Source organism: Myotis davidii, unplaced genomic scaffold (assembly GCF_000327345.1).
Source record: "Myotis davidii unplaced genomic scaffold, ASM32734v1 scaffold33, whole genome shotgun sequence".
NCBI classification, from domain to species: domain Eukaryota; kingdom Metazoa; phylum Chordata; class Mammalia; order Chiroptera; family Vespertilionidae; genus Myotis; species Myotis davidii.
In genome coordinates, this window is record NW_006284721.1 from 110246 (window position 1) to 117120 (window position 6875).

General features: G+C 39.9%; 1 pseudogene; it reads right to left on the reverse strand.

Moving 5' to 3' along the window:
* Nucleotides 1-5304: 5304 nt before the first annotated feature.
* LOC102758501 lies at nucleotides 5305-6003 on the reverse strand (annotated as a pseudogene).
* Between the last annotated feature and the right edge of the window lie 872 nt (nucleotides 6004-6875).

The window sequence follows — 6875 nt, forward strand, 5'->3', positions numbered from 1 at the left end:
CTTGTGTCCATTCGTTATGTTTATATGCATGCATACAAGTCCTTTGGTTGATCTCTTACCCACTCCCCCCTCCCCCCACCAAACCTCCCCGGGCTTCCCGCTATAGTTTCACAGTCTGTTCAGTGCTGCTCTGCCTCTGAATCCATTTTTGTTCATCAGTTTATAATGGTCTTTATTATCCATAAATGAATGAGATAATTAGGTCCTTCACTTTTATTTTACTTTTGGTTGTCATATAATGACCACATTTTCTTGAATCATAGATTTTCTGGGTATGCCTTTCTAATAGCAATCCTTTACCCACACAAAAAGCTGTATTTTTAATACAAAATGGAAAGGTATTTGAAAGAAAAGTGCAAGATTTTTGAGCCTGCTGACATAGCTGCAGTGAAGGCTTCATGAATTTTCTTTTTTTTTTTTTAAGTGGTCCTTAAGCTGGATTCATTTATCTTTAGATGTCAGGAGACTACAGCTGCAGATCTTAATCTATGGTACATATTAAGCAATTTAAATTTTTCTTGTAATGTCATGACTTTTCTCTGTTTCTTGGGAGCACTTTCAGCATCACTAGTGGCACTTTGTATGGGTCCCATGGTGTTATTCAAGGTTTATGATATTGCGCTAAATACAATGAAAAATATGTGAGAGCTGCAAGAGATTACTGTGATATGCAATTTACTGGAAAGGCAAGCTGCTCATGAGAAAATGATTAGTGTCACACGGTGTTTTAAGTGCATGCACGAAACACGAGCTCACTGCAATAGCAACAGGTGGCTATGAAATGGTAGTAGTAGACTATGCACTGCAGTTAATTTCATGAAGCTATGATTTAATACTACCTTTACATTTGTTTGTTTCTCTCAATTGCAAATGATGCCATGTGTGATCTGTGTTTGTGTGCATGTTTTGATAAATTTTAACTTTTTATAATTGATTTGTGTATACTAGTATTTTATGGTAGTAACTGATAAAATATAGACTAGTATCAACATATATTTTATACATTCATGAGGTACCTAACTTTTTTCTTAATTTCTTTTGAAATTTCTGGTTATGTGGTTCATCTGTTTTTTCAAATTGTTGCAAATTTCCAAACTTTTTTCTAATATTTTTATTGACAAAAATCCACATGTTAGTAGAACTACACAGTGCAAAACAGTGTTGTTCAAGGATTAACTTCACATTTTTTTCTGGTGTCTGAGGTAGAGGACCCTTGCACATAGTTCATAGTGTATGTTAGATGTGTACAAAGATGTTTATCTCCATGTATCTTTTCATAATAGCAAAAAATTGAAAACTACTGAGATGCACTATAAAGCAGTTAAAGAAAATGTGATAGATTCATGTAAACAACCCTTAAAAGACATCTTTTTTTAAAAAAAGCCAGTTTCTCAACCATTCACATTTTATACCTCCCAACATACATACAAAAATGAAATTCCAGAAGGTACATATACAGCAGTCACGCATATATGTAACAAATTGTTCCCAAGAGTACATACTAGGTTGATTATAGCAGCTACCTCTGTGGAGGGGTGGGATTGAGTGATAGTCATTGAAACTTTCATTTTTGGGGGATCATTTGTATTTTTCACAAAATTAATGCACTTATGGATTGTTTATTTAAAAATGAATAAAACTTAGTACAGCCAAGATGGCTGCATAGGTACACATGGTACTTGTGGCCTCATCAAAATTACAACTAAACTATAGAACAACCATCATTCACAACCACCTGATATCTAGTTGAAAGTAAGTCCTACACATAGGGAATTAAAGAAGAAGCATATGGAGACTGGTAGGAGGAATGGAGTTGCGGCAGAATCTAAGAATTGGCTGATCCCATACCCGTGTGTGGCGATTTAAAATTGGGAGTGGTATCTTGTGTGTAGAGGTTTCCCTGAGGATGGAGGGGTTCTATTCCAGGCCCCTAAGCCCAGGATTCCAGTGCCAGGAAGAGAAGTCCCCTTAACTTTGGGCTGTAAAACCCAGTGGGGATTGAGGTTGAGGAAGACAGAAGTCTTCTGGAGTCCCTCTTAAAGGGAATGTGTACAAATTTACTCAGACTCACTTCCTCTGAGCTCTAACCCTGGGGCAGTAGCTTGAAAGGAATCAGGGACATTTAAGGAGGAACTAACATGTCTGGAATCAGGGGAAGAGCTGGAAGGGTAGCTTTCTCCCAGACAGAAGTGGTGGCAGAGTCCGATGTTCCTTTGTTGAGACCTCTTGCCACAGAGCCAAGAGGCAGGCACTGTTGTCTGAATCTCCATCAACCTGGTTCACTTTTCACCCCACCCTGCTGATTACCTGAGACCCCACCCCTCCCTACTTGCAGGCTCATCCAAGCCATTTCCAGTGGCTTTTCCATACAACTTGCCTCTCTTGCCTCATTCCTAAAATCTCTCAAACAAGCAGTAGCTGGCCTCAGCATGCCCTGTACCTCACAATAAGTGATCCCAGGCCTGGCACTAGTGTCAGTCCATGTTGGTTTGCCACTCTTAGGATCCTCCAAGTCAAGACAAGTAGCAGCCATCTGCAGATTGCTTTGTAGCTCATGCTCAGGCGCCCCAGGCAGAGCACAGGTAGTGGCTGACTTTGCACCTCCTGGGAGGCCCCAGTGCCAGTGCACCTGGTGGTCAGCTTTAACCATGCTGGATTACAACTCTACCACCTCCATGAGTGATATACTCAAGGGGCAGACTTGGTGAGCAGCCAAAGCCCCACTGAAGCAAGTCCTGCTCCCATAAGGTTGGCTCCTGCACAGCAGCTCTTTTGCTGTAGTTGCAGCCAATTCTCACAACTGATTGGCTTGGGAGTCAATCCCCCCCAGTGATGCCAACATCAATCAAGGCTCAATTACAGTAGGACAGTGCACACAGCTCAAATGGGTCATCTGGAGTGCCCAGCTCAGGTGATCAGGAAGGCTGAGCCACTGAACCCTAACAGACACCTACTATACAAGGCCACTCTACCAAGTCCAAGAGACATAGCATATCTACCTTATATATAGAAATAAACAAAATATGGAGACAAAGAAACATGTCACAAATGAAAGAACATGAGAAAGCTCCAGAAAAATAAATGAAATGGAAGCAAGAAAACTATCAGATACAGAGTTCAAAACAATGATTATAAGGATGCTCAAGGGACTTACTGAGAACTGCAAGGAACTTAGTGAGAACATCAAAAGCATAAAAAAAGAACCAGTCAGAAATGAAAGATACACTAACTGAAATAAAGAATAATTTATAAGGAATCAACAGTAGAGTAGAGGATGCTGAGAATCAAATCAAGAATTTGGAATATAAGGAAGGAAAAACCACCCAATCAGAATAGCAAAAAGAAAAAAGAATAAAAATATATGATGATAGTGTAAGAAGCCTCTGGGACAACTTCAAGCTGAGAAAGCTCCAGAAAAATAAATGAAATGGAAGCAAGAAAACTATCAGATACAGAGTTCAAAACAATGATTATAAGGATGCTCAAGGGCCTTACTGAGAACTTCAAGGAACTTAGTGAGAACATCAAAAGCATAAAAAAAGAACCAGTCAGAAATGAAAGATACGCTAACTGAAATAAAGAATAATTTATAAGGACTCAACAGTAGAGTAGAGGATGCTGAGAATCAAATCAAGAATTTGGAATATAAGGAAGGAAAAACCACCCAATCAGAATAGCAAAAAGAAAAAAGAATAAAAATATATGATGATAGTGTAAGAAGCCTCTGGGACAACTTCAAGCGTACCAATACTCATATCATGGAGGTGCAAGAAGGAGAAGAGAGGGAGCAAGAAATTGAAAACCTAATTGAAAAAATAAAGAGAAAATTCCCCTTACCCAGTGAAAGAAATAGACATTCAAGTCCAGGAAGCACAGAGAGTCCCAAATAAGATGAACCCAAAGAGGCCCACACCAAGACACATCATAATTAAAACCCCAAAGGTTAAAGACAGAGAATCTTCTTTAAAAAATGTTTTTGTTGATTTTAGAGAGGGAGGGAGAGGGATAGAGAGAGATAGAAACATCAATAATGACAGAGAATCATCAATTGGCTGCCTCCTGCACTCCCCCAACTGGGGACCGAGCCCACAACCTGGGCATGTGCCCTTGACTGCAATAAAACCTGGTACCCTCCAGTCAGCAGGCCAGTGCTCTATTCACTAAGCCAAACTGGTTAGGGCCAAAGAGAGAATCTTAAAAACAGCAAGAGAAAAGCAGTTAGTTACCTAACAAGTAGTGCCCATACAACTGTCAGTTGATTTCTCAACAGAAACTTTGTAGGCTAGAAGGGAGTGACAAGAAATATTTAAAGTGAAATTTGAAATATGAAAAGTATGAAACCACAACCAAGATTATTCTATCCAGTGAAACTATCATTTAGAATTGAGGGTCAGATAAAGAACTTCCCAGACAAAGAAAACTAAAGGAGTTCATTACCACCAAACCAGTATTACATGAAATGTTTAAGGACATTCAAGAAGAAGAAGAAGAAGAAGAAGAAGAAAGTAATTATGAACAGTAAAATGACAATAAATACATATCTATCAATAATTGAATCTAAAAATCAAAATAAATGAACAAGCAGAACAAGAGAATACTCATAGATACAAAGAACATGTTTACTGTTGCCAGATGGGAGGGAGTTAGAGGCTAGGTGGAAAAGATGAAGGGATTTAGAAGTACAAATTAGTAATTATAGTGTAGTCATGGGGGTGTAAAGTACAGCATAGGGAATACAGTTAATATTCTAATAACTATGCATGGTGTTAGGTGGATATGAGATTTTTTTGGATGATCACTTAATAAGTTTTATATCTAATCACTGGGGTGTACACCTGAAATTAATGTAATATTGTATGTTTATGGTAATTGAAAAAATGATTTAAAAAACCAGATTTACTGAGGCAGAGTTGACCTGTGCTGAACTGAACATATTTAGAGTATGCAATTTAATGTTTTAAGATAGGTATACAACTATAAAACCACCACTATCAGGATCATGAAAATACCTATTATTCCTCAAGTTACCTCATACACCTTTATCATCCTCTCCTCTCTCCCACTCCACCCCTCACAGGCAACAATTGATCTCTTTCTTCCTAGTCTGCATTTTCCAGAATTTTATTTTGTATATGAAATCATACAGTACATAACTCTTTTTGTCTAACTTCTTTGTACCTGTCACAGCTGTTTTGGGATTCATTCACATTGTTTTGTGTATCAATAGTTTGTTCTTTCTTACTGTCGAGTAGTATTTCATTATATAGGTATACCACAATTTGCTTATCAGTTTATTTTTTTTTTACAGACAGCTGTTTAGTTTTTATTTCATAATCATAAACTTAACTCTGTAATCCAGCTAGATTGGGAAGGGGTAGGGAAATTATGGAACCCAATAAACTGGCAAGAGCACAAAGATTATAGAACATTCCAAGCAAATCAGGGTGAAGGGGTGCTCTCCTAAGCTACAGAAGGAATGGTCTGGCGGTTAAGATAAAACACAAGTCAAATTTATTAGAGTTGTTCACAGTCAGCAATGGTGATCTTCTTGCTGGTCTTGCCATTCCTGGACCCAAGGGCTCCATGGCTGTCACAATATCCATGCCTTCTTTCACCTGGCGGAAGACCACATGCTTGCCATCTAAACACTCAGGCTTGGCAGCGCGGATGAAAACCTGGGAGCCGTTTGTGTTAGGTCCAGCATTTTCCATGGACAAGATGCCAGGACCTGTATGTTTCAGGACGAACTTCTCATCCTCAAATTTATCCCCATGGACTTTCTGCCTGTGCCATTATGGCGTGTGAAGTCACCACTCTGGCACATAAATCCCGGAATAATTCTGTGAAAGCAGGAACCTTTATAACCAAATACTTTCTCCCCAGTGCTCAGAGCATGGAAGTTTTCTGCTGTCTTTGGAACTTTGTCTGCAAACAGCTTGAAGGAGACGCCACCCAAGGGCTTGCTGTCAATGCGATGTTGAAGAACACGGTGGGATTCACCATGGTTGGTCACGGGCGACTTCCCGGCAGTGGCGTCTGTCTATCAGTTTACTCTTTGATGGGTATTTGGGCTGTTTCCAATTTTTGGCTATTGCAAATTAAGCTGCGAACACACACACACACACACATATACACACACACACAGACACACACACACAAGAATAAAATTTAAATTTAAACTTAACCCATCCACTAGTATGATACTCATGCATGAACTTCAGTTTTAATCATTTGAGTAACTGTGGCTATAAGTGTTTGTGCAGACTTATCCTTTCCTTATTTCCCTGCAGTCACATGGTTGGAGTGATTCAAAGTTTGTAAACTGGATGCAAGTAAGAGTAAACTTCTCTGGGACTTATCCTCTTAAGAATACAGTATTCAAGGACCAAGATGGCGGCATAGGTAAACACCGGAAATTGCTGCCTCCCACAACAAATTCAAAAATACAACTAAAAGACAAAACAGACATCATCCAGAACCAGAAGAAGGCTGGCTGAGTGGAAATTCTACAACTAGAAGGAAAGAGAAAAGCACACTGAGACTCAGAGGAAGTGCGGAAGTGCAGAGGTACAGAGGTGCACACAGCAAGGATTGGCAACTGAGGACACGGCTGTCTTTTTGAATCAGGAGGGAGTCACAAGCCCCTGACTGCTCTGAACTCCAGTTCCAGGTGAGTGTCTGGGAAACCTAGACTCATACGGGGAAACTGGACTGTCTGGCAGTGGGCATAACTCGGAACTCGAGGGCGGCTTTCTCTCAAAGGTGCTTGCAGCGATTACTGGGACACTGAGTCTCGAGGCCCCTTAGGGTAAGGCTGAGGATCAGCCATGGCTGATAGCTCCGCCCTGTTGATTCTCTGAGACCCCGTCCCACCC